Here is a 12,928-nt window from a genome sequence, read left to right on the forward strand (position 1 = left end):
GGGTGTCAGTCTCATGAATGTGTTATTACTTACCTTATATACATATCTTAAGGGAAATGAAGTGACTGGGCAGAAACCATGGATTATCTTTTTGTACAGTTTTGGTCCATTTTCCCTCAATCAGCTCTCAGAAAGCTTAGTAGAGCTGATTTCTAGAGTTTTACTGAAAGAATATCAAATAATAAAAGGTATTTGGAATAGCATTATATGAAGAGAAAGCACAAAAAAATGTGAAGAATTTGTATCTGTACCTTGGAGTAAAAGCTGTAAGAACCCTATTGGCATTCCAAGTGGGAGAGAACAGTACACAGACCTGAGCAGTTGATAACCCTCTCAAGTTATCTGCAGGCTCATGGGATTCCAGGTGGGGCTCTGAAGAACTCAGTACTAGGTACAGTTTGAAAATGGAAGGAGCACTGTGGTGGCTTGAAAGAAAATGTCCCCCAAAAGGAGTGGCACTAATGGGAGGTGGGGCCTTGTTGGAGGAGGTATGTCCTTGTTGGAGGAAGTCTGGCCCTGTTGGAGTAGGTGTGGCCTTACTGGAGTAGGTGTGGCTCTCTTGGAGTAGGTGTGGCCTTGTTGGAGCAGTTGTGGCCTTGTTGTAGGAGGTGTGGTCTTGTTGGAGGAGGCGGGGCCTTGTTGAAGGAAGTGTTGAGTATGCTTTGAGGTCTCAGATATGCTCAAGTCATACCCAGTGAGAGAGATCATTTCCTGTTGCCTGCACAAGGTAAAGAACTCAACTACCTGTCCAGCACCATGTCTGCCTACACACTGCCATGTTCCACCCTGATGATAGCAGACTGAACCTCTAAACTGTAAGCTACCCAATTAAATATTTTCTTTTACAAGAGTAGTCATGGTCACAGAGTCTCTTCAAAACAATAAAAACCCTAACTAACTAAGACAGAAATTGGCACCCTGAGTGGGGTATCGCACTGATAGGCCAGTCCGTGTTTTTGTTTGGAGAAATATGGACTTATTAGGAAAGCAATGGAGTGGTTTTATTTCTGCTTAGTTGGCATACTCGTAGGAGAATGGGTGCCAGTGGGGCTAAGGTCATTTTAACTGTAGGGAGATCACTCAAGATATTTCAAAGAAGAAGAATTTAAGTATGTTGCCCGAGATCATTCTTCTGATATTTTGGTGAAGAATGTGGCTGATTTTTGGCCTTTTCTGAAGAGTATGCCTGAGGCTAAAGTAAAAAGTTTTGGATTCATTGGCAGAGGAAGTCTCAAAAGGGCCTACTATAGACTCTGTCATGTGGTTATTAGTGGTAATGCTATTGAAGATTTATAATAAAAAAGAGCAAGCTGAAGCAGGAAAATTAAAAAATGTGAATTTTGAGGAGAAAAAGAGCACCAGGAAGTGGAAAGGAGCTAAGTCCTGTGTTCAAGGAGATTAAAATGGATTAAGAAATGGAATCTAGGGAGTGGTGATCCCAGGGAAAGATCCCACCCAGCTAAATTTCAAACCTGTGAAAAGGAACTAAAGAAAATCTTAAAATCAGGTATGGTGGTGCTCAGTTTTAATCCCAACACACAGATGGCAGAGACTGGGACTGAACTAGAGATCCAGTTTCAGGACAACCAAGGTTAGGCAGTGACTGCAGAAAGGTGGTGAAGATGTATTTGAATAAGAGGAGCGGGTTATGTTCCAGTCCCAGGAAGCAGCAGAACTTGGCAGCTTTGGCCACATGGTTCTGGCTTTAGAGTTAACGATAGAAGAACCAGAGTATGGAATTTGGCTCTTTGCCTAAGGAAAGCTACTGAGGCCAGGGGTGTCCCTAAACATAGACCTAGAGAGGCCATTGTATTAAGCTATGAAGTTGAATCCTAGATTGCCTTGGAGACCTCAAGAGACTGGAATTGCCAACATCATGGGATACCTGCTATCAGGGAGTGGAACCAGCTCAAGAGAGAGAAGTGTGCTGCAGTCAACAAAGATGAAAGGAGTGGGAGATCTGAAGAGTGCTTTGACATCAGAAATAGAGTGTAAACAGAGGCTACGTGTTCATTTCCTGGCTATCCAGACCTGAGTAATCACACAGAAACTATATTAATTACAACACTGTTTGGCCAATAGCTTATGTGTGTTCCTAGCTAGATCATACATCCTAAATTAACCCATTTCTATAAATCTGTGTATCACCACGAGGCTGTGGCCTACTGGTAAAGTTCCCCCCTCTTTCTCCTTCGGCAGCTACATGGTGTCTGCCTGACTCTGCCTACTCTCCCTCTTTATCTCTGTTTAGATTTCCTGCTTGACTTTACTCAGCTAAACCATTGGCCAAAACAGCTTTATTCATCAACCAATAAAAGCAACACATACAGAAAGACATCCCACACCAATGGAGATGTAGAATTTTGAGTTTGCCCAGCTGGTTTTCAGCTTAGTTTGGTCCAGTCTTCCATAGCTATGTTCCCTTCCAGTAATGTATATCCTGTGCTATTATATGTTGGAGGTATTGTGATATGCTTTTTTATTTTAATTTTACAGGTGATTACAGTTAATAAATTATATGAGTATCAGAGGATACTTTGAACGTAAGACGTTTAAATAAGTTTGAAACTGTTACAGTCTATGGGAACTTTTGAAGTTGGAATGAAAGCATTTTTGCACGATGATGCCGCTAGGGAGTGGAATGTGGTGGTTTGAAAGAAAATGGATCCCAAGGAAGTGGCACTAACAGGAGGTGTGGGCTTTTTGGAATAGGTGTGGTCTTGTTGGAGGAAGTGTATCACCATAGAAATGGACTTTAAGGTAACACATATGCTCAAGCCATGCCCAGTGAGATAGACCATGTCCTGTCTGTGAGTAAAGATGTCTGCCCACATGCCACTTATACCCGCTGCCATGTTGATATCTGAAACTTTAGACTGCCACCTCAATTAAATGTCTTGTTTTGTAAGTTTCCATTTTCATGGTGTCTCTTTACCAATAGAAACTCTAAATAAGATAAACACTGTAATTATAGAAATGATGGTGGATTCTGAGAGTATTTGATATTGTACAAGAAAGCTGATATTAAAAAAAAGTTTTCCAGGTAAAACATAAGGATATTGTGCAGGGACTTGAGTCCTTAGAAATAAATTTCAAAGCCTAGATCTGATGTATTTCAGAGCCTCCATCAGTCCAACTTTATTCCCTCTGACTGGAGAAATTGCCTCACAGTCAGAGACCACACAACCACCAGCAAACACCAGGATCCTTCCATTGCTGATTCATGACTTTGAAGCACAACTCAGCAAATTGTTTGACTTGACATCAAATACCTCTACCACACCACTTGGTTTCTGGTAATTTACCTTTCTGGTTATAGGAGGAATACTGTTCCCTGTACTCTATGCCACCTAACACAGAACAGCAGCCTATAACTCAGGCCACCTGGTAGGACTTGGAGAGGCTGATGTTTGCTCTGACCCCATTACCACATGCTGTGTTGTTCTGTAGAAGATCAAACTCAGTGACATTGAAAAGCTGATATCTAGATGGTAGAATTAGAAGTCATCTTTAGTACCTTTAATAATCAATAAACAATCTGATAATGGGGACAGAGATTTATAGCATTATTAGGTCTCTGCATACCAGTCTTGGTTCCTATACTTTGTCATTGCAGTGAAATAAATTTATGCTGTATATAAAAAAAGAAAGAATTGATAAAATACTATTTTAAAATAAAACATGTTCAACATCTTTAGTCATCAGGAAAATACAAATTAAATGACTTTGAGATTCCATCTAACCCCAGTCAGAATGACCATTGCCAAACACTAAAATGAATGGGTGGTCCCACAGGTAAAGGTGCTTGCCACCCAGCAGATAACGTGAATTTGATCCCTGGAAGCCATGCGAAAAGAGCAGACTCATGAAAGTTGTATACTGACTTCCTCAAGAGGCCATGGCATGTGTACCTCCTACACACACACACACATGTAACAGGAGGAGCGGGCTGCTTTTCGTCCCAGCCGCCCCACTAGCTTACACCCAAAATAATCACACAGAAATTGTATTGATTTAAACACTGCCTGGCCCATTATCTCTAGCCTCGTATTGGCTAACTCTCACATCTTGATTTAACCCATTTCTGTTCATCTGTATATCACCATGAGGTCATGGCTTATCAGGAAGGATTCAGCATGTCTGATTCTGGCAGCTCCATGGCGATTCTCTCTGACTCTGCTTCCTTCCTCCCAGAATTCAGTTCTGTCTTCTCTGCCTACCTAAGTTCTGCCCTATCAGACCAAGCAGTTTCTTTATTGATTAACCAATGAAAACAGCACATAAACAGAAGGAGCTCCTACACCACACACACACATACATGCACACGCACATGTACATGCACACACGCATGTATGCATGCATTCACATATACACACAGATACAAATTTAATAAAAAATGACAACACATACTGACGAGGAAGTGGGGAGAAGAATCTTCACTGCTAAAAGCAAACCAGTAAAGAACCTAGAAACATCAGTGTGGAGGCTTCTCAAAACTAACAATTAGGCCACCATGTGACTGCAGGGTATCACTCCTGGCCCTCTCTCTACCCAGGACTCTGCTTCCTGCCACAGAGATACTTGCATATTCTGTTTATTGCTGCTAGGGATGGGTCCAATAAGACAGCTCACATAGGTGATAGAATCGAATGCTAGAATTAGGAAATGGCACTATTTGAAAAGGATTAAGAAGTGGTTTTGTTAGGTAAATTTTGTGGGTGGGAGGGTGAGAACTTTGAGGTTTCAAAAGTCAACAGCAAGGCCAGGCCCCCTTCCTTGTTTACATCAGAATGTAGCTCTCAGCTAATTCTCCAGAACCACACCTGCCTGCATGCAGCCAGGCTCCCACCGTGATAATGGACCACACCTTTAACACAGTAAGCAAGGCTCAAATTAAGTGTTTTCTTTCCTAAGAGCTGCCTTGGGTAAGGTGTTACCACAGCAACAGCAACACTAAGACCCTGCTCTGCTGCAGCGATAAGAGGGTGGACGCTGCGTGGATGCACATGAGCAGAAGAACGGATCATGAGAATGGGGAATGCAATCGTGTTCTCCCATAAAGGAAAATGTCTGGAAACTATTACATTGACAGGCACCTTCTCACAAAGATGAATCCTACAGAATCACACGAGGATCCCTGCTCTTAATTTTTCTAGGTAAGTTACAGGCGTAGGTGTAGGTTGTAAAACTAGATAGCGGGCCGGAAGGAGGTAAAGGAAGTTGTGGAGGAAGGGAAGGAGAGGGCAACGGGACAAGTGTGTCATAGAACTGGAAAGGCGATGAATACTAGGGGTGGATGAGTAGCAGGCAAAGAGATTATGGGGAACAAGATTGGGGAAGAAAAGACAACAAAAATAAATTATAGATGAAAACGCCGTAATAAAACCCATCGCAATGCACTCTACTTTTAACAAATAAATAACCAATTAGAGTTTAAAAAATGAATAAAAAGCAGTTCTTCCCTAGAGGGTGATGGCTTCAAACTACTTTCGGAACCCAGGCACAGAGCAAGCCACAGCTGCATCACACATGAAATTGGGCATGTGACTCGTTCCTCTACACCTATGTTCTCCTATGGACCATTCTCTGTTGTTTCTCTTCCCAAAGTCCAGTTTATTTTTTCTCCTTCAATTTCCTCTGTCTTATTTACCTTTGCTACAGGTTACTTTTAGCAACAGCATTTTAATAGAAGAAACTTATGGAAGAGTATATGGGAACCCTTTCTGTTTCGTTATTCTGAAAGAGTTTCACCCTGGAAGTGGGGAGGGGGCAGCAATCTGCAGCCCCAGGCTGACTGCACTCTGGTAATTCTTCACCGAACTGCAAGCATGGAGTCCTGAGCTGTAACTTAAACTCTTGTAACCACGTCTCATACACCTGTGGAAACTTCTTGAGGCCTGGGCTCCTTTACAACTCCCCTTCATTTCCTGGGAACCAGTTCCACCCAGGCCTCAGGCAATGTGTTAGGATCGACACATTCAGGGAATGCATGTCTCTGGAATCTCAGATAAACCTTTATTTTCTTGCCATCTGTACTCACACTGTTGACGCTCATCCCCAGACTGTTCCCAGGCAAACCACTAGTAGGCAGCAGGACTGGGGAGGGCGAGAACAACTCTGAATTTTCAGGCGGGTTGCGTTTACTCACAGGCTGGCAGAGGGGGACTGGTGGTTTAAGATCTCTGGCTGAAGAAATGTTTGATACCGTTGAATGTTCTTTGGCAGGCTCTTCAAAAAACTGGGACCTGAGCTAAAATCCTATTTTCCTCATCAAACCCCTGCTCAGGGCAGTTCTTGTCGGTGTCCTGACTGGACCCTGACATTCTTAGGCCATCTTTAGAGAAGACCAAGGCAAAAAAGATAAAGATAGCTGCAGTTTACTGCTCTGTTTTAGAATTACATTGTCAGGGTTCCCTGCCCTGTGGTAAGTCCTAGGTCCTCCCCCCTCCGTCCATATCTAGGAAGTTGAACATCCAAACTGGCTAGGCTCCCACAAAGCCAGCACATTACGTAGGATCAAAACCCCTTGCCATTGTCCTTGGCGTCTCATCAGCTCTCATTGTTCGCAATGTTCAGAGAGTCCAGTTTTATCCCATGCTTTTTCAGTCACAGTCCAGCTGGCCTTGGTGAGCTCCCCATACATCAGCTCCGCTGTCTCAGTGGGTGGGTGCACCCCTCTTTGGACTGGAGAGGGAGGGGGAAAGGAGTGGGGGGAGGGGGAAAAGGGTGGGAGGAGGGGGTGAAGGGTGGGAGGAGGGGGAGGGAAATGGGAGGCTGGGAGGAGGTGGAAACTTGTTTTTTTTCTCATTTTCTCAATAAAAAAAAAGATTTAAAAAAAAAAGAAACCTGAAAAAAAAAAGAATTACATTGTGTAAATACTTTGCATACATGAGAGAGGGAGCCATACTATGTCAGCCTTTCTTCCAAGGATGTAAGTCCTGCTATTAAGTTTGTGTTAGTTAAGGTTACTATTGCTGTGATGAAACACCATGGCCTAAAGCTGATTTGACTTAGTCTACCCACTGTTCATTATTGGAGGAAGTCAGGATAGGAACTCAAGCAAGGTAGGAACCTGGAGGCAACAGCTGATGCAGAGATTATAGAGAGGTGATCTTTTGTTGTGGTGTTTCCCTCCCTTTACCCATTGACTTTTGGGAGCTAGGAGCCCTAGGGCATGGTCTTATCTGAATACTTGACCTATTCCCTGTGAGCCAGCTTTCAGGTAGATAGAACACAGGACCACCAGCCCAAGGATGGACCACCTACAATGAGCTTGACCCTCCCCCATCAATCACTAATTTAAAAGAGGCCTCATAGGCTTGTCTACAGCCCAGTCTCAATGGAAGCAGCTTATTTTGTTTTGTTTTATTTTGTTTTTTTTTCCCCTCAATTAAGGCTCCCTCCTCTCTGATGACCAGAGCTTGTTTCAAAACTTGACATAAAACTAGGCAGTACAGATATTATCACACAGTAAATCTTAAGTGTAAGTTTTTTTTTTTTTTTTAGTAAATAAGTCAGTAAGTGTATATCCCAGTGATATTACTCAAAAGGTGATGAGAATGGAATTCTGATGGTCTCTGAAATGACTGCACAAGAAGCATGCGTTTCTTCCAGGATAAAAAGGTAGGATAGGAAAAAAGTTCATAAGAGAAAGTCCACACAAAACCATGATAAGAATAGTTGACTTCCTGCTGCAGTTCAAAGACCACACGTGAGTGTCTGATTGTGCAGTTCTACTGATTGGGGATGTAGACACATATCTATGAAAACATTTAACTTATTAGTTATGGATATGAAGAAATAACAACAGTGCCTCAAATGTAAATAAAACAATTATAAAACACAGAGTAAGAAAAGTTCTTTAAAGCTTATCAATTTCTAGAACTTTCTATGTAGTACTTTGGGACTATGTAACCTCCGGCACCTGGAACTCATTTCTTGGAACTTGCAAATTTGATTATACTTCCTCTTCTAGTTGGGGCATCTATCTTGCCTTCAGTTCTCACAATGTGAGGGTCTTTCAGTTAAAAATAATTATTGTGGAGAAAATACACAACTGTTAGAATTTTACTTATCTTCAAATAATTTCAAACTTTCTTTTATTACAATTACAGGAAAGATTCATATCATGTATTAAAATGGACTTCATAACTCAGTGAAGGACCAAATTTGTAAAGTTAAATTATAAAGCTAGTTCTCTAGAGAAAAAGAGTTTATATTTGTTTACAATATGTTGTTAACATGCTACAAATGGTTATCTTAACATTCTAAGTGTAAACTCTAGAATAATTTTCTTATTTGAACTTTAATTTGCAAACTATTGTGTTCTTTTGCATATTTGGTTACAAATTTGCATAAACAGTGTAATTACAATTATCTTGTTTCCCCAAAGATTAGAAAGGGAAAACTACTAATTAATCTCATTTACATGTGGATAAGGTTAATTGCTAAAACTAATTTTTATTTTCTCTTGCTAAGCTGTAATAAATGTCGTCATGCTTATTATGATACAGCATGGATATTATACCATGTGTCAAATTTAAAAATAATTATATTTGTGTAGTATTTTTTTTCCTTATCAAAGAACAGATTGTCAAAATGGACAGATGCTTTCTTTCTGCCTAAGGATACAGTCTCACCTTTCTGGGCTCATGTATCTTTCCTATCCTTATGTGCCCTCTCTCACAAATATGAAGATAAATACAAACTAAAAATTTTGAATTTTTAAAATATAAGATTGTTATTTATTTCAGTTAATACAAAAAAAGAACCTAATATATATGAGGATGTGAGCACTTGTGGTGGTTTGAAGAACCAAGGCCTCCATAGGTTCATATAATTGAATACTTGGTTCCCAAACAGTAGAATACTTAGGAAAACTTAGGAAAAGGGAGGTGTGAAACTGGGGGTGCACTTGGGGTTCCAAAAGCCCACACCATTCCCAGAGTTCTTTGCCTCTTGGTGGATGAAGATGTCAGGTCTTGGCTACTGTTCCAATCCTCTGCCTGCTGTGCTGTGCTCCTGCCATAGTGATGAGGGACTCCTTTCCCTCTGAAACTGTAAGCCCCAAATAGATGTTTCCTTCTCTAAGTTACCTTGGTTGTGGTGTTTTATCACAGCAATAGAAAAGAAATTAATACAATGTTTGCTACAATTTGTATTTATAAGGACACTTCTATTTATCTAGTCCCTTCTGAATATTTTTCTATTGACCTAGGTTTTGCTCATTCTATTCTGTGACTATTTCTTTAATTTAGTCTTTCTCTCAAGATTGAGTTCTTGTCTTCTGGCTATTGATTGTAAGATTTGTTTGTTTTATGTGTACTTGTGTTCTTTTTCCCATGTATGGATGTGCAGCATAAGCATACAAGGGTCAGAAGAGGATGTCAGACCCCCTGGAACTGGAGTTCCAGACAGCATTTGAGGGCTGGAAATTGAATGAGGTACTCTGAAAAGTAGTAAGCACTTTTCCCTACCAAAACTTCTTTTAGTCCCTACACTGTTTTGAACACTCACCAACAAATACTAACGCCTTCCCTAAGCACCTATGTTTCAGAAATCCTTTATAAAATGTAAACTTACTCATACATATTCTCTCATGAAATCCTTCAAAGCCTTCCCTGTGCTAGAGCCCATGATCCATAGGACAGTGCAAAAGCTCCCCCATTACCTAGCTGGAGAGTAGCCTCAGCTCCACCTGAGCTCTAGACCATCTAGAATTCCAGAGAAATCCTGGAACTTATAGTATCTAGAAGCCACAGTTCAGCCTCTAAAGTTAATGAACCCGACCATCTTCTGTGTGTATGCTGAAACTGGTAGGTGCCCTCAGATGTTAGAGGAAGCAGAAGGGAAAGGTAATTTGCAAGTAGGAAATATTTTCATGGAAGCATTTTTACTTATTTCCTAAGTCATTCCAAAAAGAAAGAGATTTAAAATCTCTGTACCTATAGTAATTTATTATAAAATTTCCCCATTTTCATACATTAATTTTGGTTATATTTTTAATTGTTTTTCAAAAGGATCTTGCCTACATTCAACTCCTATTGTAAGATCTGTTTTCCCACAATTCTCTTGTATTGGTCTTCTTTCTCTTTTTATTCAGTTGGAACAATCTTACCTCAAGATTTAATATTCAATGTAAAACTCACTTCCTATATTTCTTCCTCCCACATATTCCACAACCATTCCACTTTCCCTCTACATCATCTCTCCCAGAACTCACCATACTTTGCTGAAGGCATGATGGGTTTTCTTTCACAAAACTGATTTTATGTCTCCTTGAAGATGACCTGACAGGAAAGTGCATCACTGTGGACACAGCACCTCTACTTACCACATCTGTCCTCCATATACCAGCTCCTCTCTTGGAATTCCTTCTTCTGGACTTGAACTCAGTCATGATGGGAAGGTAAGTTTAGGTGTTCTACTTCATACTCCCACACCCCAAGGCCTCAGGAGGCTCCCTTGCCCCTTCCCTTACAGATGTATTTCCATCTAACCATCCTCTCAGATCTCAGGGATCTCTCTCCTGGGACTGTCAGTCTTGATCTTATGAACAGACAGCATCTTTGAAGGGGTTCTTCCACTAAGGTCCTGTAGTTTCAAAGACCCTCAGGCATCAACCTTTCTCTCTGAGAGAGACAGAAGACCACAGAACTTCTCAGAAGAGATACTGTTCTGACTCCCTTACTACTCAAGTGTAGCTTTCTGATTAGTCCACACACACAGTGTTCTCCCAATGCCAGTATTAATAGGATGAATTTTCTCCTCAATTTCCTCTTTGTCCTTCTTACTTAGGGAAGTAATATTATACATTAACACAAGAACTCTCCTGGCACTTGAGCTAAAGTAGAGATTTAATGTTGGAGCTTTTCACCCTACATCCTACTCTGCAAGCTCTGAATCCAAGATACACCCCAATGTCAAGGACAGTGACTTAAAGCTTGAGAAGTGAATTATGTCAAACTATGAAATGTCCCCTTAGATTCCATTAGTCAAAATGTTTTTTCAGGGACGGAATGTTTTCACTCCTTACCATGTGTCTCTCATAGTCCTCAACAAATGTTTGTTAAACTAAGGAATTAAACAAGGTTTAATTTTCCAACTCTTGTGATGAAACCCTGGATAAGCTAATGAAATTAGAAACATACCTTTCATTCTTCCTTTCATTATAAATTCATCAGTCATAAAAGCTATATTCAACACATAATTAATATTTTCAAGTAATATTGAATATGGCCATTTTCCCAGAAAATACAATTTGTGTCATTCGAATTGTAATCATTCAAAGTTTCACTGTTTGGCACAAGAACTTATTTATATTTCAGATCCCTATGACTCAGGATGTCATAGCCATAAAGTGTTTGTGGGTATCATATGCATAGTAATTTTTCATTTTTGGCATTCTTTCTGAACAATAAAATTAGCCCATAGTCTATTACAACAAAACAACATTAAGAGTTGAAATATCGCATCACAAATTTGATAGAATTTAAAATTAATCTAGTGATTCTAACCTGTCCACAAATTATAATCACAAAAATGTTTAATTCTTAGTTTGATCTCTCTATATAGCATTCTTTTTTATTTACTTGGTCTGAGAAGCATTCTGAAACCTATATATTTTAAAATCACCATAGGAGATTGAAATATAAAACCAAAGTGACAAGGTAAAGACCAGGAATGATGAAGTGAGTCACTTGGCAATAGGCTTGCTGCCCAGGCTTAATGACAGAGTTTAGATACATCAAAAATTGGGCATGGTAGTGCACACATGTAAGCCTGGTGCCGGACAATTGTCTATATTCTGTCAATTATATTTTAAATAAATGCTAATTGGCCAGTAGCCAGGCAGGAAATATAGGCGGGACAACCAGACAGGAAGTAGAGGTGAGTCAATGAGAACAGGAGAAGTCTGGAAAGAGGGAAGCTCCCCTGCAGTCCTGTCCAGACACAGAAGAAACAAGATATGACTATGCCACTGAAAAAGGTACTGAGCCATGTGGCTAATACAGATAAGAATAATGGGCTAATGTAAGTTATAAGAGTTAATAAGAAGCCTGAGCTAATGGGCCAATCAATTTATGATTAATGTAGACCTCTGTGTGATTTCTTTGGGACTTAATGACTGCAAAAACCAGGCAGGACAGAAACCTCAGTCAACATAACCCAAGTACTATGGGACTGAGACAGAGGATTCTGGGGCTCAGTAATGAGCTCATTTAGGCAATAAGGGCCACGTTTAGTAAGATACTTATGGGAAAATAGAAATTTTATCTAAGAGCCTTATGCACGTATATTTCCATCTCTGTCTCCATATGTAAAGTTAGAGCTGTGTTCAGCTCAGCTTTCATCTAAAGATTGTGGGTCCTGGGAACTAATTCTATCCAGACTGTTTTCGCAGCTCTAAGAATGTTGGTGTGTTTACTCGGGTCAACAGGTGAAATAAATGGGTGAAACATGTGTTTAGCCATTTCTCTTCCTGGCAGCTTAAAAGTCCTGCCAATCAGGGACTGTGCTTTGGCACCTGTAAGTGTTCTATAAGCATCCTTCCCAACAGGCATACCTGAAGTGTTGGGGTGTCAAGTTTTCACCTAGAAATATTTTATTCAATCAGTAATTTATCCATAAAGATTTAAGATCTTTCTTAAACAAGTGTTTCTGTAAATGAAGATATTTCTAACACCCAAAACACAAAATTGTGAGAAGTGGTTCATTTTAATATACCTACACACTTGTAAACATCTATCCAAGAAGATGGAGACATAGAACTTTTAAATTTATTTTGTCACTTAATGATTCATTTATTTTTACATGCATGGGTATTTTGCCTCCATGCATGTCTGTGTGCCACATATGAGCCTAATGTCCACAGAGGCTGGAAGAGCCTTTGTATTCCCTGGGACTGGAATTAAAGATGGTTGTGAGC

Source organism: Microtus pennsylvanicus, chromosome 15 (genome assembly GCF_037038515.1).
Source record: "Microtus pennsylvanicus isolate mMicPen1 chromosome 15, mMicPen1.hap1, whole genome shotgun sequence".
Classification (NCBI taxonomy): Eukaryota; Metazoa; Chordata; class Mammalia; order Rodentia; family Cricetidae; genus Microtus; species Microtus pennsylvanicus.